This window comes from Camelus dromedarius, chromosome 17, assembly GCF_036321535.1.
Source record: "Camelus dromedarius isolate mCamDro1 chromosome 17, mCamDro1.pat, whole genome shotgun sequence".
Lineage (NCBI taxonomy): Eukaryota > Metazoa > Chordata > Mammalia > Artiodactyla > Camelidae > Camelus > Camelus dromedarius.
This window is the reverse complement of record NC_087452.1, coordinates 21,839,356-21,865,621: the sequence shown is the minus strand read 5'-3', so window position 1 is coordinate 21,865,621 and position 26,266 is coordinate 21,839,356. Positions and strand designations below refer to the sequence as shown.

At 40.6% G+C, this 26,266-nt stretch overlaps 1 long non-coding RNA gene across 6 annotated transcripts in view; it reads left to right on the top strand.

Annotated features, from left to right (window-relative positions):
- The window catches only part of LOC105095245 (uncharacterized), a 310,436-nt gene that overhangs the window by 84,691 nt on the left and 199,479 nt on the right, over nucleotides 1-26,266 (top strand). For all 6 annotated transcript variants that reach the window (XR_004142522.2, XR_010384819.1, XR_010384817.1 and 3 more), the window contains one exon: nucleotides 15,096-15,191. This is a non-coding gene — a long non-coding RNA (uncharacterized LOC105095245). The remainder of the gene's footprint in view (nucleotides 1-15,095; nucleotides 15,192-26,266) is intronic.

Genomic DNA, 26,266 nt, shown 5'->3' with positions numbered 1-26,266 from the left:
TTTCTATAGCTTTTCAAAGCCAATGTTCAGCACTCAAATAAAAATAGTGACACACATAAAAAGATAAGAATTCACTAATAACCAAGAGAAAATAATAAATAATAAAAACAGACCCACAGGATATCCAGATATTTTTGTTATCAGACATGGATATCAAAATAATCAAGATAAATAGGTTAAACTATTAACTAATAAGATACAGAATTTCAGCAGAAAACTGGATATTATATAGTAAGTTCAACTGGAAACCTGAGAATTAAAAAATACAGTAACTGAAATTAAGAACCCAATCAATGGGCTTAACAGGTGAAGAGAGAATTACAGAAGGGGGAGATGGGTCAGAAGAATAAAGAGGTATTACTCCCCAATGTAACTGTGAGGCCAGCAAAACCTTAATACCAAAAACTGACAAGGATGTTACAAGAAAATAAACCTATAGGCCAACCTTTCTCACGAAAATAGATTTTAAAAATTCTCAGCAAATTATTACAATACTGACCCCAGCAATATGCAAAAAGGATACTACACTGCAATAGAGCTGAATTCATTCTAGGAATGCATGGTTGTGTTAACATTCAAAAATCAATCGGTACAACTCAACATAGCAATAGCATGGGAAAAAATGCATATGATTATCTCAATAGTGGCAGAAAAAGCACTTAATAAATTCTACATGCTTTCATGATAAGATACAGCAAACTAGTAATGAAAGGGAACCTCCTTATTCTGATAAATCAATTTTTGAAACCTATAATAATGTTATATTTAAGTGAAATGTTGAGTTTTTCCTTGCATTGGGAATAAGGCAAATGTGCCTATTATTACCATTTCTATTTACTGGCATACCATTGGTCTATCCTTTATATGTTCGAGAATACGCCTGTTTATATTTTTCAAATCAATAAGAAATGGCCAAACAACTCAACAGAATAAAGTGGATGAAAGTATTGAACTGATAATTGATACATAATACTCATTCAAATAAATGCCTTTGAATAAATAAATGAGGGGAGAGGGACTGATATGGGGAGTTGCAATAGACTGGAAAAGATCTTAGTTAACCTGGGCAATGGGTACCAGGGCAGGATGCAGTATAATAGTATTCCTTATACTACATATGTGTGAGATGCAGCCTTCTGTATTGTAAAATGTAATATGCTTTAAAATTTAAAAGTATACTACTGAACATTCATACTGAGAACCAATACTCATTAAGTATAAAACAGACATCCTCACCCCACCCCTCAGACCCAGTGTATCCTTGCCTCTGCCTTCGTCCTCATGGGAGGTGGGTGGGAATGCTGAGTAGAGGAAGAACCTCAAAGAGGTTGGTTGATGTCATGTTTTAGGTTAAAAAAAAGATAAAAAATCAGCATTTTTACATTATAATTTCAAATCAAAATGTCCATGTTGGCACATCCTGCTTTGTGACTGTGTTAGAGCTAAGAAGTGATGAACAAAGAGAGACTAGTAGGTCCACTTGGGGGATTCTGAGGTCATAGATGACTTGTAAGAAGGAGCAGTATTTAATTCTTATTTCTTTCCTTTTTTAGTTGCAAAGAGAATTTTCACAGCATATAGAAAAATTTCTTTTAGGTGGAGTCAGTACAGAACACACCTATACTAGCGTGTCTCCAAAATATATTCTTAGAAAATGGGAAAATTGCCCAATCTAACCACATGAACTAGTCTGCCAGAAACACCATTTCCCTAACACCAAGAGGATCAACTGGAGCTCAATCCTGTTCTTTAGTATTTTTTGTAATTTTTTTCTTTAAAAAATAAGCCATATTTTTAAACAACTTACAGGGTAAATGATCTTATTAGTGGACTTTTTTCCACAGAGTATTTTAGTTCATTCCAGCAAGTTCTGGCTGAGTGCTTATGATAGGCCTAGCACCTCATGGATGTGTGGAAAGCAATAGGTTCTAGCTCAAAAACAACCCAAATACAGAGCAAAACATATATACCATAGCCCACTTCACAAGTTAAGAAACAGAATAATTTTATTCTTTGCCATGTTATCCAGAAATCTATTTTGGTATTGTTGAATGTCATATATGTATGTTATCTTAAGGACTTTTATTCATTAAACCTTAAAGATATTACAAAGATAAGTTACCAACTTCAATAAGATATCCTACAATAAATACACAGAATCTTCAAAGAATTGCTATCAAAATATTTTAAAATGTCTACAAACTAATAAGAATAACACAAATAATCCAAGATAAAATGGGCAGAAAACAAGAATAAGCATTTCACAGAGGAGAAAACACGTATGTACAACAGATGCAGGAAGAAATGTTCAATATTACTAATGATCAGGGGGTTACAAATCGAAATCACATGAGATACTGTTTTCCTGATAAGTGAGTGGCCAAAATGAAGAAGGCTGACAATACCTAGAATTGGAAAGGATTTCATATATATTACTGGTACGAGGGTACACTGGTGCCATCTCATTAAATTCTAGTTTGATATGATCTCCAAAAGTTACAGATTCACATACTCTGACACAGTAGTTCTACAGTTAAAATGTTTGCACATGTCTGACAGGAAGCACGTACCCAAACGTTCAGAGCACGGCTGTGCACAATGGCAAAAACCTGGTGACAACCCAAGTGCCCACCAACGGGTGACTGGATGCTTAAACTGTGATATAGTCATCAATATAATATAATACAGCAGTCAAGCCAAATTAACTACGACAGTATATAGCAATACGGATGACTGTCAGAAACATGATGTTAAGTGAAAAAAGCCCCAAATATTGCTTAAGCATCATATGCTTTTTATAAAGTTAAAAACAACTAACATAAGAAAATAAGGTTCAGAATGTACAGCATGGTGACTATAGTTAATAATACTATATTGCAAATTTGAAAATCACTAAGAGAGTAGATTTTAAACTTCTTCCCACAAGAAAAAAAATAGCAACTATGTATAGTGACAGATGTTAACTAGACTTACTGTGGTGATCAATTCACAATTCATGTGAGTATTGAATCATTATGTTGTACACCTGAAACTAATACAGTGTTACATGTCAATTATATCTCAATAAGAAAAGAAACCATAGTTGTCTACTCTGTTTTGATATGTAATTAAATAAAGTTTAGAAACAGAGAGGCAATTGAACTATTTAAATAGAAAGCTAGGTACCATATAAAGAAATAAACTCAAAATGGCTTAAAGACTTAAACATAAGATAAGACACTATAAAACTCTGAGAGAACAACATAGGCAAAATATTCTCTGACATAAATCTTAGCAATGTTTTCCTAGATCAGTCTATCTAGGCAATAGAAATAAAAGCAAAAATAAACAAATAGAACCTAATTAAACTTACACACTTTTGCACAGCAAAGGAAACCATAAGCAAAACAAAAAGACAACCTACGGAATGGAAGATATTTGCAAAAGATGAGACTCACAAAGACTTAATTTCCAGAATATATAAACAGATCACACAACTTAATAATAATAAAAAAAGAAACACTCAATCCAAACATGGGCAGAAGACCTGAACAAGTAATTCTCCAATGAAGACATACAAATGGCCAATAAGCACATGAAAAAATGCTCTATATTGCTAATTTATCAGAGAAATGCAAATCAAAACTACCATGTGGTATCACCTCACAGCAGTCAGAATGGTATTTGTTAGAAAGTCCATAATGATAAACGCTAGAGAGGGTGTGAAGAAAAGGGAACCCTCCTACACTGTTGGTAGGAATGTAGTTTGGTGCAGCTGTTATAGAAAACAGTATGGAGAGTCCTCAAAAAACTAAAAATAGACTTACCATATAACCCAGCAATCCTATTCCTGGGCATATGTCCAGAGCGAACTTTAATTTGAAAAGATATAAGCACCCCAATATTCATAGCAGCACTATTTACAATAGCCAAGACATGAAACAACCTAAATGTCCATCAACAAATGACTGGATAAAGAAGTTGTGGTATATTTATACAATGGAATACTACTCAGCCATAAAAAGGCCATTTGCAGCAACATGGATGGAAATGGAGATTGTCATTCTAAGTGAAGTAAGCCAGAAAGAGAAAGAAAAATACTATATTATATCATTCATATGTGGAATCTAAAAAAAAGACAAATGAACTTATTTACAAAAGAGAAACAAACTCACAGATATAGAAAACAAACTTACGGTTACCAGGGGAGGAAGAGGGTGGGAAGGGATAAATCGGGTGTTCAAGTTTTGCAGATACTAACTAATATATATATATATAATAGATAAACAACAAGTTCCTACTGTATAGCACAGGGAATTATATTCAATATCTTGCAGTAACTTATGATGAAAACGAATATATGTATGTGTATGTATGACCGAAGCATTGTGCTGCACATCAGAAATTGACAAAACATTGTAAACCGACAATACTTCAATTAAATTTTTTAAAATAAAGAATAAAAAATAAAGGGGGAATAAAAAGAAAGCTAGGTAATGGTGATCATTGTATGTAGGGTCAGGATACAGAAGAACCAAACCTACGCGCCCCTAAGATGAGATGCTGCCTACTGTGAAGATCTTAGCTTTTGTCCTGTATGGTGAATTTGGGGGGGTGCTTATTAAGGTATAAAATAACTAGCAAAATAAATATAAATGGATCATGAAAGGACCAATGATGACTGTGTCATGGAATAAGGACTATAGTTAATTTAATTCCGGGCATCTGAGGTTCATAATAATAAAAACAAACACTCCTTGTTATAAAGAGGATATAAATATAAAAACTCTACACCAGGTTTTAAAAGTTTAAAAGAGCATCTGTGTACTGCTTCAAATCACCATTGGTACTGCCAGTGCTGTATCCAGCATGGGAACTTACAACAGTGAACAAGAGACAGTTTCTGCTTGCAAGGAATTCACGGTTGGAAGAGAAGGTAAACACGTGGGTTGCTATAACAGAGTTAATTAAGTGATAGGATAATCATAAAGAGGTAAGAGAACACAGGGCAGGAGGTATGAAAGACACTGGATGTGGGAGAAGTTACCTTAAGAGGATGGAAAATCCAGCTTTGGATTTGAGCAGAAGGGGGTTTTAGGCCCTTTCAAGGCTCTCTATGGGAAAGAAACATGGGGCTTGGGAAATCCACTGGGGCCTCATCACGAGGGCCCTGTAAGCTGTACAGTGGACATGGGGCCTTATCTCAAGGGCCACAGGAAGCCTTCGAAGAGTTTAAGCCAGGGAGTGATGTGATTAGACTTCCCACTTCATAAACAGCAGGACCAGAGGCAGAAAAGATCAGACAAATCACAGAGGTTGATGCGGTTGTCCAGGTGGGCCATAGTGGTGAGTGGAAATAAGGGCAGTTAGGACAGAGAGAAGTGGGTAGATAATTAGGAAGTTGTTGAGGAGGGAGAGTAAGTCCGACTCAGAAATTGATTGGATATAGGAACCAGATAAGAGGGGCAAGGCAATAATGATCTTGACTCTGGGTAGCTGGGAAGATGGCGGCACCAGATGCTAAGATTTGAGAAACTGGGAGAAAGAGCACAGGTCTTTCCTTTCACAAGGCATCCCACTGGCTTGGCGTTGATTCACAGTGTCTCATGAGCCTTTTCAGCTGAAGCTGACATTTTCTCAAGAAAGCATGGCTCACAAACTCTAGAAAAACAAAGATCCTCATCTTGTTCCCACACACCTGGGCTGAGTTGTTAAAGATGCTATCTCAAGGTACCATGGGAGGAGTGTTTAAATAAAAGTTTCCAAACCCGTGACCCAACATCATAAAAGCTGCTTCACTTTATTTCCTCAGTAATTCCTGGCTTCGTTACTTGCATGGCTAACTACTGCTGCCACTTATAAAAGGAGGTCGGAGTTCCTCTGAGATTATTTTCCTTCTTTTTAAGAGCAAGATAATTACCTCAGCATGACTCTACTGGCAGCACCTAACATTAAAGTACTTTGCTTTAGGTTCATCACAAAGCAAGTACACATATTCCTTCCTTTCATACGGCAGGTCATAAACATGTGATGTAAGCAACATTAACTTCCTAGAGAATGATTGCCAAGATTAAATCTTCTGATCAGTGATAAAATAGGAATGCATGGACCTATGTCCATGTAGAATCCTGTGACGTGGCCAAGCACTGGGGTCATTTTATAGATAATTCCCTCACAAACCTTTAAAGCAAGATGGCCACAGACTGGTGCACTACCAGGCTGTAAGAAATGTTGCCCCACTACCACCAGATCAGCCCCTGAAGGGCTACTGTTAATATCTGGCCTCAGGGAGAGAGGAGTCAATAAAAATCCACGTTTACTGTACTTTATATACTTGTGTGCAAGCAGAAGGAGGGCTAAGGGAAGTAGAAAGAGTTTACAAAGCCCATAATAAGGATCACTAAAATTAGTTACCAGTTCTCATACTGCAAATGTGTGTGTTTATGTGGAGGGTTAATAACGCAAAGCAGTTGGCAGGATGGACTTTGGTGCTGGAGAGATTGAAGTCAAACCCTGGCTTTGCTATTTAAGAAGTGATGTGACTTTGAACAAATTATTTACATTCTCTAACTCTTCGTTTCTTCATTGATACAATGGGACAATATGCTGCTTCCTTGGGTTTGGTGAGCTGATGCGCGTGAAGAATTTAAATGAGTACCTGTCCCATTTTAAAGTGTTCAACAAATGGAGATGATGTAAGTAAAGCAAAATAAATCTTTAGCAATGATCCACAGCAGGCTAGAGTTTGGTATCAGACCTAGGTGTCTGGCATCAGACCTAGGTGCCTGGTATAACTAAAAGTTTGAAAAAATACTGAAATTTGTGGGCAGTTGATTTTTTTTTAACATGGTTTGCAGGAAACATAATGCATATTCCACTGACTCTATGCTGTGCATTTTTAAATCTTTAAATCAGAGGTGTTGACTTTGCCTACACATACATACCAGAACTTGTGGAAAGGATGACAGCAGCTTGGAAGGATATTCCAGACCCAATAATAGAACATTCTTTTCAGAGATGCTCCATCAATAATCCTCTCGTTAACATGGAGGGTGACACTGTGGAATGTCACTAATGGTCCTCATCCACAAAATGACTCAGAAGAGTCAGACTCTGAGTGGGAAATTCTAGAAAATACCTCCTCCCATTTATTTTGTTTATGCTTTCTGCCTTATACATGTACACCAGTAATGTTAGTAAAAATATGTGTTTAACCAGGCCGATTTATTAAATAGAGTGCATTCAAGTCAATGTAAAATAAAAATTCAAGTGATAAATTGCTGGGTCAGAGATTGTCAGTCTTTGTCATATTGGCTCTAAATGATGGAACATCTTACAAGTGATTTATTGAAATGTGGTAAACAAGAAAACATGAACAGTCCAGAGAATTCAGAGAAGTTAAAAACTGAGTTGCTAATGGCACATTTATCTGGGTTCAAATCTTAGCTCCTCTATTTCCAGTTATGTTACCTTTGGGCAAATGATCATCTCTCAAGCCTCTGTAAATGGCAATTATACCTAAGCCATTAGGCAAATTGTGTGGATAAAATGTAACAATACAGATGAAATGTTTATCATACGGTGCAAGTACTTCAAGATGGCAACAGATGATGGATATTATTGTTACTATGATAATTAATAACCTACTGTTTTATTTTAAAAAATCAAACTACTTCAGATATTTGCTACACTATGTAATAGAAAGCTATGGGTTATATCTATCAATCACCCAATAAGACAAAAACATGCATTTAAATATTTTAACTTAAGTTATAAATTAAGCTTCTATATTTTTCTTTAAGAGTAATAGAAAAATGAATCAATGAATATTTACAAGATTCAAAAGGTACATTCATAATGGTCTGGATTGAAATATAATTCAAGTTCTCACTGAAGTTGGGAAGGTCAAGGGCACTACAAGGACGGGTGGCCGTTTTTTAGTTGAATCTGGTAAACACGAGGAAGAAGGGACTGATGCTCATATAAGTAAGACATGTGTACTAAGAAAACATGGACTGAAAACATCGTTATCAACAGGGGTTTCAAACATAAGACCTAAACTGGGAAGTTTACAGGCAGATACACTAACCTTACAATTGAACTGTTACATGCACGGACAATTGTGAAGAATGCTCTGGGTGCCTAAGTGGGAGGTATTACTTCATGTAGCAACAGTTAATGAGATGAGAGTGTATTATAGATACACATGCCTTTCTGAAGACTCTCCCTCACTGATTCTCAAATTTAAGATTCCTTTTAAAGTTAAGATGGTGGATCGCTGGTGTTTCCAATTATTTGATTATAATGCTAAGTAAATGTATACAAATAAAGCTAGATATATGCAAATATACATTTAAACAGAATCAGAGAAAAAAATAAAAGCCAAAGCCAGTACAATTAAAATTCATTGCATTTGTTAAATGGAATTGCTGAAGTGGTGCTGAAACCCATCGACTGCAACATGAGTATGGTAGTGACTGAACAAAGATTCCTTTGAGGTTAGCCCGCCTCGAACATCAAGTTGGATGTGATAAGCAATTTTCCTGTCACTTTCCTCTGTTTGAACTACTGCAGAACTTTATTCCTCACTTGACATGCATTTTTTAAGCCTGCCTCTATTCTCTTCTCATTCGCCTCCTATAAATACATGGTTCCAAGGTATCATAAATTCAACTGCATATAGGACACCCTAGTAGTTATCTTTTGCTTTGTAAACAAACACACCAAAACTCAGTGGCTTAGAACAGCAATCATCGTTTCTCTCTCATGGTTTCTCTGGGTCAGGAACCCAGGAGGGGCTCAGCTGGGTAGTTCTGGCTTGGGGTCTTTCATGAGGCTGTAGTCAGATGGTGGTGGAGGCTGGAAGTCTTCAACACTAACACATCCAGTAGCTGGGTGAGGAAGACTTGAACAGCTGGGGCTCCTCTACCAGCCTCTGTGCAATCTCTTCCTTAGGTCTCTGTGGCATGACAGCTTCAGGAAAGCCACATTTCTTAAATGGTGTCTAATTGTTTTCCCGGTGCATGCCCCAAGGCAGAGAGAGCCAAACGGAAGCCATCTCTCCTTTTCTAACCCAGCCTTGGCAGTCACACAAGGTCACATTACTGCATTCTGATCATTAGAAATAAGTCACTAAGTCCTACCTGCACCCACGGGAAGGAAGATGAGAACCCTCTTTTGGAAGGGAGGAGTGAGAGAACTCGCAATATACTGAAAAACCTCCAGATATTGAAAGCATGTCATATTTCATTCAAAAATGTTTATCTGCATTATTCAGTGTATGCTTTCTTCCCTTTACAAAATTCATCAGGAATTCACAGAGCCCCAGGAAAAGGTAAGCCAAACCTCACTGGTCTGTGGACCCCAGTTTGAGAAAAGTTCAGTTAAGTTCTTATTACAGTAATGTGGAATAGAGGTTTCCTTAAATCATGGGGTAGGAGAGAATGGACTTCAAGAAATAGGAAGAGAAGAAAAGAGTAGTCTTGGGACAATTTTTTACTACATTACATGTTAAGTCAAAAGATGTATAATTTGCCTGGGGTAATGAAGTCAATTTTTTTGAAGTTCTCTTTGGAACTGATATGAGATGTCCCAAAGAGTCCCATCCAAGATTATGTAATCTTTAAAAACTGCCCTTGGAGAACCAGTGTTCCGTATGCTATACCAATATGAGCATTCCGTGTTAAGGACTTCAGTCATTAACCAGACATGCCATGGTAGTAACAAGACAGATTTCTGAATTCTCTGAGACTTCATCAAATATCCTTCATAAGGTTCAATCTGTTCTTTGACAGAGTTTTGGTTCACTCACTTTTTTTTGGTTTTACTATCACAAAGATGAATGAATCATAATGAATACTCCTACAGTACTACATTAATTATATGCCTCTGCATTTACAAGCGCACCTCTTAGAAAATTTTCTTTAAAAAAGAACCTGGTTTATTAAGACAATGAAATAATTACCCCCACAAAAAAAAAAAAAAAAAGAAATAGGAAGAGAAGAAAAGATAAGCTGGAAAGTGTTTGCAAACTGGTGAAGCTGAAGAACTTGATGGATGCATGGATGACTTTATGTCTTTGTAACTGCCTTTCCCACATATTCTAACGATGGTCAAGAGGCCCCCAAGAGACACAGCTAGGACTTGACGTCAGGCTCCTCCCCTGTTCGCTCATTATTCAGTAAACCATCACTGTTAAACCTAACACTCTTTTAGGTCCTGGGGATACGTGAGTAAGAGTAACAGCCTCAGTATGCAGGGGCGCTATGGGTCTAATGGGGAAGACGGACATTAAGCAAACAATTATAAATGTAATAAATGCTACAAAAAGGAAATTCCAAGGTGCGATGGGAACACTTACTTAGTCTGGGGGAGGAGGCTGGAATCGGGAATGCCATGTAAGCGAATATCCAGAGAATGGGAAAGAGGTCACCAGATGAAGGGGAGCGAGATGAGGAGTTTTCTGGCTTATTCCACATTCACTCTCAGCCACTGGAATAGCTCTTGCCTCAAACATACAAGAAAGTTGTGGCTACCACTGAAATAGATCTCTGGTCCATCAAAGAAAGTTGTTGGTGAGTGGAAGGAATATGAATCCGCGTATCAACCCATATTTAAGAATTAGGTGGTGATCGGCAAAGCCTGGTAAGGTCCTGACAGAAGAACGGAGATTTAAATGGCCCAAGTCAGTCCTCTACAAACCATCACCTCACAAAGGCAGGCCGCTGGGATGTAGATGGTTTTCTGGCTAGCTGACAATCGGTTGGATCTAGCTGGGCATTCTGCACCTCAGGGCCTCCCTCCCACTAACAATTCATTTCTCCATCTCTGCTGCTGAGGAGAGGCAGAAAGAACAGCTTACCTTCCATTGACTTTAAAAGGAGCCTGGGCCTGATGTCTCCGCAGCTGGCAAGCCTTGCTTTCTTTGTATTTCCCATTTATTGTCAGTGGGGCTCCTGTGAGTTCAGGGATGGCTCTGCTGTTCCAAAAAGAAACAAGGAAAGTGAGGGAGGAAGCAGGACCCTTCTTACCTCTGACAATTCAGATGCCATGAACTCATCTCTATGGGGAGGGTTTGTCTTTTTTTTTTTCTTCCCATCTCAAAACAACTTGCATTTATTATCTCCTAGTGTTCAAGGGTCAGGAGTCTGGGCTGGCCTAGCTGGTCCTCTGCTCAGGGTAACCCCAGGCTGCAGTCACGGCTTCAGCTGGAGTGTGTTCCTGTCTGGATTCAGGTCTCCTACAAGTGCACATAGTTGTCAGAATTCAGCTCCGTAAGGCTGTAGGACTGACATCCCCCCCCTTTTTTTTGCTGGCTGTCAGCCAGGGGTTGCCTTCAGCTCCCAGAGCATCTGTAGTTTGGGGAGGGTTTGTCTTAACAAACACCTAGAAGAGTAGGAAAAGTCTTCCTCAGAGTTCCCCATATGCCAGGACTGAGCTTTTTCCTTTCTGGGCCCCTCATGTTGTCTTGGGCACACTTGGCACGATTAGCTTCAATCTATCTCATATTTGAGATGGCAATGTTATCCCCACTGATGGAGATGTGGCCTGCAGTTCACTCATGAAGTTCCCATTATCTGGAGGGATAACAGTCTGTGTGTTGGCTTTTGTGTTAATGAAGGACTCACGTTAAAAATTACTTAACTGAGGGAAGGAACTGACTAATCAGAATGGAAGCTAGACACAGAGACAGACACTAGCCCTTTAATTTCTGAAATGCGTGGAGGTCCAGAGTCCCGAGGGGAGAGGGAAATATTCTCAGGATGGTGCAATTTACTAACTGGTCTGGACAAATTTTAGAATTATCAAAACTGGTGCCTCTGGAATGGTGGTGCCTATTGAGTAACTTGGTATTTGGTGTGGTGTGTATACATTCTAAAATGACAGGTATGCACTGCAAAACCTTTGGGCACTGGGGCTACACTTCATGCCTGTTTCTCTAACTTGTTATGTGACTTTGGGGAAGTTGCATATCTCCTTCAGTCTCAGTTTTTTGTTTTTTTTAATCAAGGCTATATGATGTTTAAACTTCCTACCAGTCCTAACATTCATTTTCACAATTCTAAAGCTATGATCCAGGTACTGTTTTCGCTCATTAACACACAATAATGTGTTGTGAGTGAGAGCCCCAGTCCTGCTACTTGGGTCTGAATCCTGCTCAGAGATCCAGGTCAGGCTCTGTAAAGTTTTCTCAGTCCCATTTCTTCAAGTGTAAAAAGGCATTATCATCCATTTGTCTTGTGGGGTTGTAGTAGCTGAGGGTTAAAAGGGCTGATGCCAAGAGAGAATTCAGCACCATGCTTGGCATGGAAGCACTCAGTAGATGTTACTTTTTATTATATCAATGGCTAGAGTGGGCTGAAGAGCTAAGAGCATTTCCCTGTATCCTTCAAACCCATCCATGAATTTCAAGGTTATTTTTCAAGCACAAGTTGCCTTAGCTCTTGAGCTGTACTGCTAGCGGTAATTGCACACTGAGTGTGTGTGAAGGGGAGAGAGGGTAGGGGCCATGTCTTCAGAACGTGTTCCAGGCATGGCCAAGGGCCCATTCTCTGATGTCTCAATCTGTTCGGCAGAACTCAGCCATGTGCCAACTTTTGCTGAGCCATGAAAATATTTAAAGTTTATGGTGAAATGAGATGTTCAACAGAGGAGAATTCTTCCTTTTGCTGGGATTTGGAAGAGGTTTTTCACAGACCCTTCGTTTCAGATGTTATCTTTTTCCATCTGGAGGTGTGATGAGGCTGAGGGAAGTGGTGGAGGTTCTGGACAATATATTCCCCTGGCTATGATTTTCCTACAAAATTCCTGTCTGAAGGACCTGGGCATATGAAAAAACAGTAATGACTCAGAATTTCAATATAAGGGGAAAAAATGGACCCACTGTAAATTACAAGTGGTTATAAGATGGTTGAAATCCTGGGAATTTAGTAGCTTATTTTATTGAAGGGTCCAGGAAATGTATTGACTTCAGGTTTGGCTGGTTCAAGTTGCTGAATTCTTTTCACCAAGACTTGTTCTCTTTCCATCCTTCAGATCAGTTTTCCTCTCTTCTTGCTTTATTTTTCAAGGAGATTTTTCCCAAGTGGAGGCTAAGAAGTCCACTAGTAACTCTAGGCTTGCATTTTACCAATTTCTCAACCCCAGCAAATAAACAACACTTCTTGTCCAATCATGCCAGCAAAATCCCAGGAGGGGTTCTTAGGGGTCCAGCTTGAGTTCTGTGTCCTTCTCTGAATTCACTGAAGCCAGGGAAAACAACACTCTGACTGGGCCCAGGCCACAGACCATTCCCTCAAGCCAAGAGGAAGTATTAAATTCAAACTTCACATACTAAGAATAAGCAGAAGGCTGGTTGCCCCAAAGAAAACTGGAGTGTTGTTCCCAAAAGAAGGGAGTCAAAAAATCCCAAAGGATCCCATTCCAAGCCGGGACTTAGAAGGAAGAAAGCCATCCGCGCACACGTGCCCACAGATGTTTCTCTGGAAACTGGAATGAAAGAGCTGGAAAAATCAGGTGTTCATTTTGATGAATCGTTTCGCCATTCCCTTTTTCTTGAGCAAAGTCCTAGAGCCTTCATGCTGTGTCCAGTGCTGAGTCAGAAGCTGAGGACGGGGAAACAGCAGGACGTTCTGCTCTTAGACAGAACACACCACACATTTGTTTTCCTGCTCTCCGGCATCATTTCTATATCCTATCGTTCTTCCCAAGTAACCACGGGCCTCCTTCTTTCCCTTGAATGTTGAGGGCTCCGTCTCCAAGTTCCTTTGCTGGAAGGCATATTATGAAATGGGATGTACCGTCGGAGATGCACATAAGAAATCTGAACTGCATGGCCTCACATAAACGCCACCAGGTCTCAGTCAAGGGCTCCGTCCCCCTGCAACAGGTGTTAAGGACAAAAGGCTGATTGTCCTAAGAGCCTACAGCATAAATAGAAAGAACATGTCCTTGCTAGTTAATCTGCTGGTGATAAAGAGTATTGTTTTATCTCCTGCCATCTCCACGGTTCCATGGGGTGAGAACTACTGTGACACAAAGTCCCCTTTGTCTTTGCCATCCAAGGAGACTTGACCTTTCATATATCCCTCGGTCATCACAATCTGAGCACTGAGTTGGTATTATGCATTGAGGGGATTATTTTTATTCCCCAAAGGGCACTGTCTTCTACAGAGATGTTATAAGGCTGAAACACAGCGTGATTCTCTTTTGCTTAAAGAAATACTTTGAAAAAAGAAGCAGTTTTAGGTTTTTAGAAAAATTGAACCCAAAGGAGAATTCCCATCTACTCCATCTCCTCCCTCACCCTGCCCACTCATCCAGTTTCCCCTATTAGTCATATCTTGCATTTGTGTGTTAGTGTGGTACACTGGCAATAAATGATAAACCAATATTAAAACATTATCATTGACCAAAGTCTGTAGTTTACCCTTAGGGTTTACTCTTGTGCATTTTATGGGTTTTGACAACTATATAATGACATGTATCCACCATTACCGTATCATAATCATTTCACAGCCCTAACAATCCTCTGTGCTCCGACTATTCAACCATCTGTCCTCCTCAATCCATGGCAACCACAATCTTTTCAGTCTCCATTCTTCTGCCTCTATGTCTTTTTGTGGCTTGATAACTCATTTCTTTTTATTGCTTAATAGTTTCTGCTTAATATTGAAAGCTCTCAGGGTACGAGAGGAGAAAGTTGTCTCCACCTCTCACTTCCTCCTTCACTGGCCTTTTTGTCAACATAAGAGAGGACTAGTGCTCACCTAAGTTTTAAAAAGTGGGCCTACTGGATGTGTTATTCAAAAGAATTCAATACTACAGAACAACTTCAAGTACCTTCTGTAAGACTGGAGGAAGAAAGAGCAAATTCTAACATTTCAATCACAGCCAAACTAGAGGGCTGTTTAGGATGAAGACAACACTGGTGTTGCTGGCATTTTTAACCAGAAGAACTTACATCCAGATAACTAGTGTTTTTCCAAAAATAAATGATTTCCTGACTTTTTCCCCCCCTAAGAATGTAGGAAGTCCCGTTTACCTAATTAGTAATAACATTCATTTTTAGTACATGAAACAAGCATTTTTCTAACTTATTTACATTTCCTCAACAGAGTCCACTTTGTCCAGGAGGAGGACGGAGTTCCCATTCACTTATCTGATATTTGATAGTCATCAAGCGTACGGGCTTTAGAATTCGAGGAAGTGAGGTAAGTGTCCCCGCTCTGGCCCTTTACTAGCTGTGTGTCTTTTAACAAGTCATTTCTCTTCTCTCCGCCTCAGTTTTTTTTCTTGCATAAACCACAACTAATAATAGGCTCTTTCTTGTAAGACAGTTATGGATATGGAAGGAGATAATCCATGGAGAGAATTAAGAACAGTTTCAATAACAAAAAACTGTCACACATCAGCCAAGCCACATCAAACATTGGACTGGGTATAAAGGAAATGCTGAGAACAGAGTAGATGCTCATGAAATTGTTCCTGACGGATTGAGGGGACAAAGGGAGGTAAACGCTATCACGTGTGGGCTCTCAGAGACTACAGTCGAGGAAGCCTACTTCACTGGGGCTGAGTGTGATGGAGGAGATCAGGTACTGTGTGCAATCTGGTAGAACAAGGACACTACTTCTACCTTTTGGCTCTGCCCCCTGCTGAGATAGGGCCACTGCTAATAACATTCTGCTCTGCTCTTCAAAAGCCCATTTCCTGAGCAAGTGATGCTTTGGAAAGGTGATTAGCAAACAATCTGGGTCCCAGGTTTAATGAATTTTTTTAGGGTGAAACTGAAAGGTACAGTATCATTCTGTCTCTCTCCTCACCCCCACCCCCACCTCCCACCTCTCAGATGAAATAACTTATGTCACAGTTATTAAGATCCCAGTGGTGCAAGAAATCTCAGTCCCACACAATGCGAGAGCTAGCGATACACACACTGTAGGCATCCTTTTGTGTATCCTACTTTTACTTTTTACTCACTTGCATTTTGCGGACAAAGACTCCCTTGCCAAAGGCAAGATAAATAAACTCAGACACATCCTGTCTCTTTTACATCTCTGTTTATCCATAAACTGTCAAAGATACAGATGAAAATCCACTAAAGCGTGCTTGAAGCAGTTACACAAAGGCCAAGTGAGACAGCAGCATCAAAGCCTGATGTTAGGCAAGATACTATCTGAAATGATACCAAGCTGGCTCTGTAGGATGGCATGAATGAAAATTAAAGATACTGACAAAAGACGACCAGCTAATACAGTTAAGAATGGACTCAACTGTGTAAGAAAGCAATACCTGAAAACAAGGCCACGTGAGGAAGTGTCTACAGTTAGTAGGAAAGTGATCGAGCTTAGTTAATAGAGCGCAGATTTTGGAAAAGAGAGTGGATTTGAAGCCTGGCTCCTTGTTTACCTTTTACCTTTAACTGGGTGACATTTAACTACTCCAAACCTCACTTTCCTCATGTGTAGATGGGCTAAGTTAGTACCAACCTCCAAGGATTATTTTTTGAAGACTTGCTGAGTTAAAACATAAAAGTGCTTGATAATGCTTGGCTCAGGCAGACTTACAGGAAAAGTTAGCTGTTATTTTTCATATGTTAAGAAGGGCTGTGAATTAAAGGGCATGTGGCAAGCAGCACCGCCCCAATCTTGCTGCCATAAAACCTTTTATTTCAGGGCATCCCATGAGGTTGATGTTCTGCAGAAAACAATTTAGGAAAACGCTGCCTTAAATAAGTAAAACCTAAAATGGGTTGGGGGGGTTGGGTGAGGGGAGGTGGGGAGATGGGATGAATGTCTTGAATATCTTCGTGAGAAAGTGAAGAGTTTTAAAGTGGTGCTGGTGGTTATTTCTGTAACATTATGGGCATCAGGTCTGGGGTCAGGAATGCCTCCTCCAGGCTGTCCTCATTTCTGTGGACGATCAGATTTCATTTTCATCATGTCTATTTACAGTCACTTTTCTGAAACCCAAATAAAAACAAGGACTGCCTGCTGAAATTGGTTGCAAGCTTTGTAAAGCAAGGTTTTCTCTTCTGACCTCTACCTTGGCAGCTGGCCTGTGTCTACCCTCCCCTTCTCTTGGGTCAGACATTCCCCCTGTGTCCCATGAACACAGAAGCGATCACCTCCCCCTTAGGGAGGTACTGTGAGCCTGGAAGAAGCATCTGGAGCCTCTCTGGAGAAGAATAAACTGTGTGCAAGGCTACGGATGTTTTATGACCTGAAAGAGATGGCTAACCCAAGGTACAGGCCTGCAGCTTGATTTTTTCCCCCCTTTTCTAACGCAAGGAAGCTCGGCAGTGAATCTCATTTTCCACAACTCCCCAAGTGGTTTTGCAATAAATCTGTGAATTTAATCAGCCTCCTCTGTTGAGGCAATCTTCCCTAATTGGGTTCTTATGAGGGACAATAGACATGATGACAAAAAGACTTCATCTCTGGAAAGGAAACCAGTGTCTCATCAATTATACTGATAATAAAGCTCCCATCCCTCAAAGAAACGGGCCTCCAGCGCACCCCCCCCCCCCCCCCCCCCGGCACCAGGCTCGCCCTGCCTCAGGTCATATTTGTCTTTAAGACCATCATCTCTTTGTTCTCTTCCCTGGCATCACGAGCAAGAAAATGAAAACCCCATAATGAAAACTGAGCATCTCCAGCACCTTACTGGCCAGGAATGAAATGGACTACTAAGTTTCTAGAAGTTTCCCAGAATATCGCAACAGAGTAATGGGGGATTGCGTTAGAACTGAAAACAAAGCCAGAACACAGAAGCTGAACAATATGATCTTGTTTCTTTTCTTTTTCTCTGGTTGGGATTCCCACTTCTCTCTGCCAATCCTGGCAATGAAGGTGGGGTTTGGAGGGGCCCCCGGCAGGAATGTCACACATGTTCATTGGCGCTTCACCGGCAAAGCAACTTAGTGGGAAAAAAAAAAAAGAAAGTGGGGATGTGGAGCTAGACGCCTCATGTTTCCCAGTTAGTGGACAAATATGACCTCCAGATCCAGCTGGTATCTAGACCGGAGCTAGGTTCTAGGTGGGTCAAGAACTGAGAGAGAGAGAGAGGGAGATCATAGTAACGCAGGCAGGCCTTTCAGAGCTGCTCACCCCACTTGAAAGGGGCTGGAGAGCAGCGGCAGATAAAACCTAGGCTTTTCCACAAGGGAAACAGAGAGAAGCAAAGCATGGTAATGAATTAGAAGTGGTCGAGAGGGAAGAATTTCCCAAGGATGTCATCTGTGCCAGCTCCATCCAGCTGAGCCTGGCATTCCAGCACCCCTCCATTTCTGAATCCGAAAGCATCCTGACGGCATCCCCTCACCCTTCAGGGCTGTCAGTGGTCAAGAGAGCACACTGGGGATAAACGTGGGAACTCACCTGTGGTCAGCAGACACAGGACCAAAATTGGAGGGAGAGCTCTGAAAAAAAGCCATCTTCCCTTGCGAATCGGACACAAACACAAAAGAGCCAGTATGTTTTAACTCTTGCAGCCGCAGGCCCTCACGGGCATGTGAATAGGAGCACTGGTGGGGCAGAAACCCAATAAAACCTCCAGGTGTCCTCGTTTCAGTCCCGAGTTGTGGTTTCCATGCTTCCTCCCACTGGACAGCTTCGGCATGGACTGCTATCAAAACCAACAGTAAAATTTAACCACTGCTCCTTGCAGGAAAAAAAGAAATCCTCATCTCTTCATGGAATTTTCTTTTGGTGCAAGTCTTGCAGAATTTGGCATGCCTCTCATATACATCCAAGCTGTGGGGCTTTCCAGATGATCCTTCTCTGTAGAACAGGGCCTTCAACAAAGTGTGCTCCCCAGACAAGAAGGATCAGCTTCACCTGAGAGCTCATTAGAATTGCAAATTCTTGGTCTCACCCAGTCCTACTGCATCAGAAGCGCAGGGGATTGGGCCCAGCAATGTGTTTTAACAAGGCTGCAGGTGTTTCCAATGCCCACTTAAATTTGAGAACCACTGATACAGGCTGGTCATTTCTTCAGAATTCCTCACATTTTTTATACCTGTGTCTTTGGTCCTCCTGTTCCCTCCATGTGGCATGCTTCTTTCTCTTCTGCTTGGTAGGCTCCTATTTAGTCTTTAAAGCCCTCCAAAAATACCGTCTCCTGTTTGTAAGCCTCCCCTGACACCATCCTCTCCACTAAGAAGAATCAATTGTCCCTTATTTGTGTTCTGACAACACTTCAGGCAGCCATTAATTTATTATATTACAATCATCCTATATGTGTTTTCCATAGCAGGCTGAGAAAGCAGAAAAATGTCTAATTCAGCAAATATTTTATGCAAAATATCAGGGGCCGAGCATTACGTTACTTCTGGTGATGCCAAAATAAAGTAATAAAAATTTTAATTAAAACATGGGATACTGCCTCATTTACATAACTCACTGTTGCATGCCAAATGAGATTGCAAATCCCCGGCTTAAAGTCTCACCTTTGACATGCGCTAGCTGTGTAACCTTGGGCAGATTATTTAAACTCTTTAAATCTCATTCATAGAAAGGAAATGCTGGTAGTATGTACCTTAGTATTTATGGGATGAATAAATTAGAATTATATGTACAGTGCTCAGCACAGCACCTGGCCAGAGTAAGCACTCTGTGAATGTTTGTTGTTCTTGCTAATTATAATAATAATATCATCGTCATCACCATCGCATCACTAACAACTTGTGTGATGCCTGGTACAGACAATGTAAGCATAAATGTTTGGCGAGATTTGAACAAGTTCAGGGTTCTAGGCTTCTCTACTGTACACCCTGGGGTACTTGACACTTACCATCAGCAAATTTGACTTTATATAAGATGTTTCAGATCTGCAAAAAGGTACAGAGAACTTTTGCACTGCCTCCCTGAGTTGCCCAGCCTGAGAATTGATCAAGACCGAGAATCCTGTTGGAGTTATTTCGAGGTTGTATTAGGTCTCTTCAAATCGAGCCTCCCCCTGACTCAGACCATACTTAACACACACTGATTGGTTCTCAAATTTGATTTCACCTTAGTATCACCTGGGCAGCTTTTAAAAGAAACTCTTGATGCCTGTGTCTACCTCTCAAAGACATAGATTTAATTGATATGAGGTATGGCGTGGGCAATGGAATTCCCAGGTGACTCCAGTGTGCAGCCCTAGTTTTTACCCTGAGTGTTGGAAGACTTACAAGGAAAGTAACCGGTGGGTCACGATAAACAGTTAAGTGACTATTAAAGTCTTGCTGCTTTTCATAAAATTAAAGTAGGATGCCTGCTGCTGGTGGTGTGAGGGGGTTAAAACTGAGGGGTCTACAGACATGTTTTAAGTAACATAACATTCAAGATGGGTAGGAACTTCTGGAATAGAATGATGCCCCTAAATCAGCCAGCAACAGGAATAGCACACTGAGGATGCCTGTAGCTGCCAAACTGCCCTGAAGTCTCATGTTAGTCGCTCAGTCTCCACAGCTCGCCCCTTGTGCCCTCCCTCTGGATAAACCAACTTCATCTGTCATGTCAACAAAGCCCCGAAGGACTGTGGGAGGATGCCCAGCATGTCAGCCGGGACTTTCAGTTGCTCAGACGCCCGACAGACACCTTGAGACTGCTGTTTGCTCTGTTACAATTTAGAGATTGTCTTTGCCTGGCACCATGAACTCCATGGATTAAGATTCCCTTTCCTGATTCCCCATCAATCTCCAAGTGTTTCCTTCTCCCCATATGTTGCTTCTCTGATAAAGCAGCCCAAATATGATGGCAAGGAGGCAGATTCTTGGGACAGGGTCCCAGTGCCATGTTAATCCTTTTCTTAAACTTGGGTTGGGACCAATAATGAAATGTCTGGATGGCAGGTAGAATTTACATTAGTAGTAATTGTATAGGAGAGGCACCAATGGCTTTTAAAAGGTGAATAATGCTAAAATAGGTAATGAGGAAAATTAAACACTAAGCAACCCTATGGTAGACTTAATGTTGAAAGAGAATTCCTTTTAGGCATGGCTTCAAGAACTACAGATGTTTTGACAACCAAGGTTTTTTTAAGTCACCTTGTTAGATACTAGCTTGTTCCTTCTTTTCCTTTTCTCATTTTCCCTTGCTCCTCCCCCATTTCTTCTTTTTTCTTCCTATTAGCATTTTCAGGGTCAAGGAAATCCACCATGGTACATTCAGCACGGAAGTGACGAAGGGAGAGGGCAACTGACACTTCTTGAGTGATGTGCACATGCCACATGCATGATGTAACAGAAGCTCCTTTAAACCCCACAAAACCCCAAGAAAGCCTATTATTTCTCAATTTTTTTTTAAATAAGGAAAACAAGGCTCAACTAGTAAAATATGATTTTCCCAAGGAGGCATAGCTGTCAAGATTCAAATTCTGAGCCATGTTATTTCAAAGCTCAGGTTTTTACATTACACTGGTCTGGGCACTGCTCTCTTCCACATAATCAATGATATTATGTTTTGTGTGTCTACAGATGAAGGAAAAGGCCCCATTTAAACCCCTTGCTTGTCTGGTTAGACTGGACCATCAGGACAGCTAGGATGGCAGCGTGGATCTCTAACTTGCATCCTTACTCCAGTCCAGCTTTTCTCAACATGTGTCCATGCCTGTGACCCCATGGGAGGGGCCCGGTGACCACAGGCACAGACCCACTCTAGGGGTTAAGTCTACAGACTCAGGAGCTTCTTTATTCCTCAGGGCAGGCATTTCTTATAACTGTAGGAGACAGAAGGACAGAGGCAGAGAGAGGAAAATCCCGGGCAAGTAAGAAGCTATGGAGAACATGTAGCAGCAATTTCAAATGCCATCTGATAACCATCAGCTCTCAGACTCAGGGTCTGCCAAGGTCATTGCACTGATGGGAGGGAGGACCCAACTGAGTGAGATATGTGTTGCTTCTGGCCAGGCCCATTTCTCTCTTAGGGAGCAGAGGACACCATAGCAAAGGGAATTTCCAAGCTGGGTCCCACAAAATGTGTAGAAATGAACACAGGCAAATGAAACATTTACTGAATCTCTCCAAGTTCTTGCATATTATTATCATCCAATATGGATTTTTTTTTACCATTCAAAAAATAGGAATAAATTCTAAAAATAATACCTTTTTCATTAAAAAGCTAGGCTGTAATTTTTCCAGGGGTCAGCTGGGTACCATGCATATTTTTATGGTCTCTTTGGGCTGTCAGAGTGGGACTGGTTTGGTGCTATTATAGGGGGGGAGATTTAGATGTGCAGTTTTCTCTCCTCTTTCTGAGGTTGTGGTGAACAAGCAGGCATTCAAATTTTGCAACTTTGTAACTCGAATGACACCCCTACTTCAGGATTTGGGGCGGTTTTTCCAGGAGTGGGCACAGATGGCGTTTCTGTCTCCTACAGAGAATTCTGTAGGATGTAAAGTCTCTGAAATAAATTATTCAACTGAGGCCAAAACAGTCTTCTGGTAAAAATCATACCTGAATAGGAAATAAGAGCAGCCTGGCTAGGGCTGAAAAAAATTAAAATGCAGCTGGTTTTTAGAAACGGGAATATTTGTAATAATGTTTGTAGTGGGAAAGTAATGAGACCTGGAATTGTGGAAGGGAGAGCCACATAACCCATTTATTACAAAAATAGTACTTGTCGAGTTTTATGTATTATCAAAGAAGAACGGCTGTGATTATTTGGAAAAGCTATTAAACTACTATTCCCTTCTTTTCCAATTATGTATCTGTGTGAGTTTGAATATTTTTCATATACTTCAATCAAAACAGTATGTCATAGATTAAAGGCAGAAGCAGATACGGTCATCAAACTGTCTCCTATTAAGTCAGACATTATGTAATACAGTGGAATACAAATGTAATACAATGACATTCTTTTTGCCAACGGTTTTCTATTTCGGAAAATACAATTATTTCTCTTAACATATGTTACAACATATAATTAGTTTATCAACGAATGAGTTAAGGAGGAAATGTGTTTAAAATTGTCTTAGTTTTGATTTTGAATACAATAAATATCTAGAGGTATAATGCACAGAAACAACGCTCTTTGGGGGCCATAATATTTTTTATGAGTGTAAAGGGGTCCTGAGACCAAAACCTTTTAGAGCACCTGGCAGAGTGCATAAGAATACGGACTCTGGGGCCACATCTTCCTGGGTTCAAATCCTCACCACCGTCTCTAAAGAGATAAAGGCCTTGGGCAAATTATTCCTGCTCTCTCTGCCTTAGTTTTCCCATCTCTATCATGAGGTTAAAAACAGTATTTCCTATCACCTGAACAAGTTAATACTGATACATGCTGAGAAACTTCCTGAAGGTTTAATCTCTTGACTGATTCCGGAGTCACTTTACTTTCCACTAGATTCACTTTTCTGAGCATCACCTTCCTTATGTCTGAGACTGATTTTTAAAGTCCCTTCACTTAGCCATTGCATGCTTTTACAAATATATTCCCTACTGATTAAAAACACAATACAGTAGCATTCTAGCTAGAAATGCAGCCAACTTAGAAAACATGCTATTGGGTCTTTGCGTGGAGGTTAAATGCACTGTGTGGACAAAGGAAGCTATTTTCAAAGCCTACCTAGCTCTGTTATAGATTTGGAAGTGTTCTTTGTGTTTGAACTTAGATATTTTTCAGAACTGACTGACTCTGATCAAGTATCTTGATTACGAAAGTCAGCATTGCCAACATGCCAGCAGGCATCCAGTTGCATTCTGTTTTCCAGCAAATATTTATGGAGTCCCTTCCGTGTGATCAGCACTCTTCTTGGTGTGAGAATAAATCAGATGGAAGCAAATAATGGCAGGAATGTGTTTTGGGGTGTGTCTATCAGGGGGGAGGCAAACAACAAACAGATAAAATACACGGGATGTTCGCTGATGACAGGTACAAGGAAGAAGGATAAAGCAAGGGGAGGGGAGAGGGTGTGTGATGTGCACGTGGGCTGCAGTTTTCATTAGGGTGGTCTGGAAAAGACTCACTGCACAGGGGATGTCAGAGTAAAGACCTGAGGGAATGATCCATGTGGATATCTGGGCAAAAGAATGTCAGGCACAGGGAACTGCAGGTGCAAAGACATAACAGGAATCTTCCTGGCATGTTACAGGAACAGCAAGGTGGCCAGTGTGGCTGGAGTTGAGTGAGCAAGGGTGGAGTAAAAGAAGACGTGATAAGAGAGGTAAGGGATGCCGGACTCCAGAGAGTCTGGTTGACCTCTCATGCTGATTTGGAAGCCACTGGAGACTCTGGGGAAGGGAAGTAACATGATCTGACCTTCATTTTAACAGAAACAGAGAATGTACCTAAGCTATTCTCGTAGTAAACATGGCAAGAGATCCTGATGACGTGGGTTAGAGGGGTAGCAGTGAGGTGGAGACCCAGGGGCAGATTTCACATCTATTTTGAAACTAGAGCCAACAGGATTTGCTGATGTATGGGGACGTGTGGTTTGAGAAAAGAATAGCGTTCAGGATCACTCTCAAGCCTGAGTGCCTGACAGGATGGAATTCCAGTCACTGAGACCAGGAAGACTGAGGAAATGGCAGGTGGGCTGGGAGTGGTGGGGAGACCAGAGATCAGGTTTGAATATGTTAATCTGAGGATGCCTACTCGGTACCCAGATTTCTTTCAGATTAACACTCAAGGCTGATCCAAATCAATAAAAGCTGCAGATATATTGTTAGGAATCACTAAAAAATTGTTTAAGGTGGCGGCATTTCCTTCCTAAAAAAAAAAAAAAAAAAAAGCCTGAAAAATCACATATAACAGGGTTTGTGTGTGTTTTTAAACATCATTTTGGTGAAGTTCCAGAACTGAACACCCTACGCCAGGTGCAGTCTTATTAAAATTTTGGAAGAAAAGACTGTCTGTTTTGAGATACAATGCCTCTACTTATAGAACTAAAAATAGCCCGACTCTCACTCCCCAGTGTACAGGGATCTCTCACTGGCCATCCACTCATGTCCGTGTTGGCTTGACGAGTGAGTATTCAAGGCTCACCTGGCCACCACTCACACTGCATCTGGGTTTTAGATTCATTTTAATTTTTTATAGCTCCTCTTGCCTTTCTCACCAGCGTAACTTTCTCTACTGCATCCTTCCCCTCTCACTGACGCTGTTGTTGGGCCTGGCTGCCTGATCCATTGTCGTTAATAATGAAAATAGCATTTCCAAATTTAGTATCATTGGCAGATTTCATTAACATGCTGTTTGTATTTTTGAACGGAGATTTCCATAGGATGTCCAATAATGTAGATAATCATTTTACAATTAAAGTAAGGGAAAGGTCTTTATTTTTTTTTAAAGGATGGAAATGGACAGGCTTTCTGTCTCTGTTTTTATAGTTCCTTTGCTCAGAAAACAGACAAGAAAAAAGGAACAGAGATAGATTTTTTTTTTAAGAGGGTGCCAATCCATTTGTGGGTTGGGGAGAATTGGCCATCAGCTTAGAGTGTTATTCTCAGCCACATTACACCATATATACCTTCTGAAAAAAGATAGAGAAGAAACACAAAATTCCTAACCTAAAGCCTCTTCAGCTTCATCAAATGCCAATGAGTAAATTCAATGGCAGGATAGAACACATAATGTGGTTTGAAATAATAATCATGCCTATTTGTCTTTAATAAGCCAAGCTGAGGATTTCCAACCATATATAGAGGGAGGGCAGGGCTGTCAAACCACCAGATGTGCCCCAGACTTGAAAGGCGCATTTACTGAATGGACCATCTAAACACTTGTCTCCACGTCAGCGATGATGCAAACATGACATCTCTGAGCTTGAGAGTTGCTCTTGTGTGCAGACAACTTCATGAAGTCATGGGATAGGATCTGGAGAGAAATTTTTAACTAGGGATATATTTTATGGCTCAGCTGCAGGCTGAAAACTGCAGAAAGGAATTCACTTTCAGTAACTCTGTGAATTCACGGAGCAGGGATTTCAGTTATGCCCAGCTGGCCGACTGAGAAGCTTTATTTTTCTCTGGCTGAGAGACATCTTTTTCATGATTTTAGAATGACTGTCGTCAACTCTTCTTGCTGATTTTTGTTTTGTTTTCCTCAACGGGAATACGTCTTCTCACCTAGGTAGTTCCCCGTCTGAAGAATTTTCTGGCTAATGCCTGAGGTTTTGTTTTGTGTTTGTTTTTACTTGTTTTTGTTTGTTTGGGGGGTTGCTTGGAAGAGAAAACAAATTGGGTTAGTTTAATCAAAAGATGAGGATCTAGCATAGAGATGCAGTGGTGTCACAATGGAATTGCGAGCAGGAACGTGGGGAGGGCTCAGAAAAGACTAGCAGAGTGAACTGGAGGGAGGG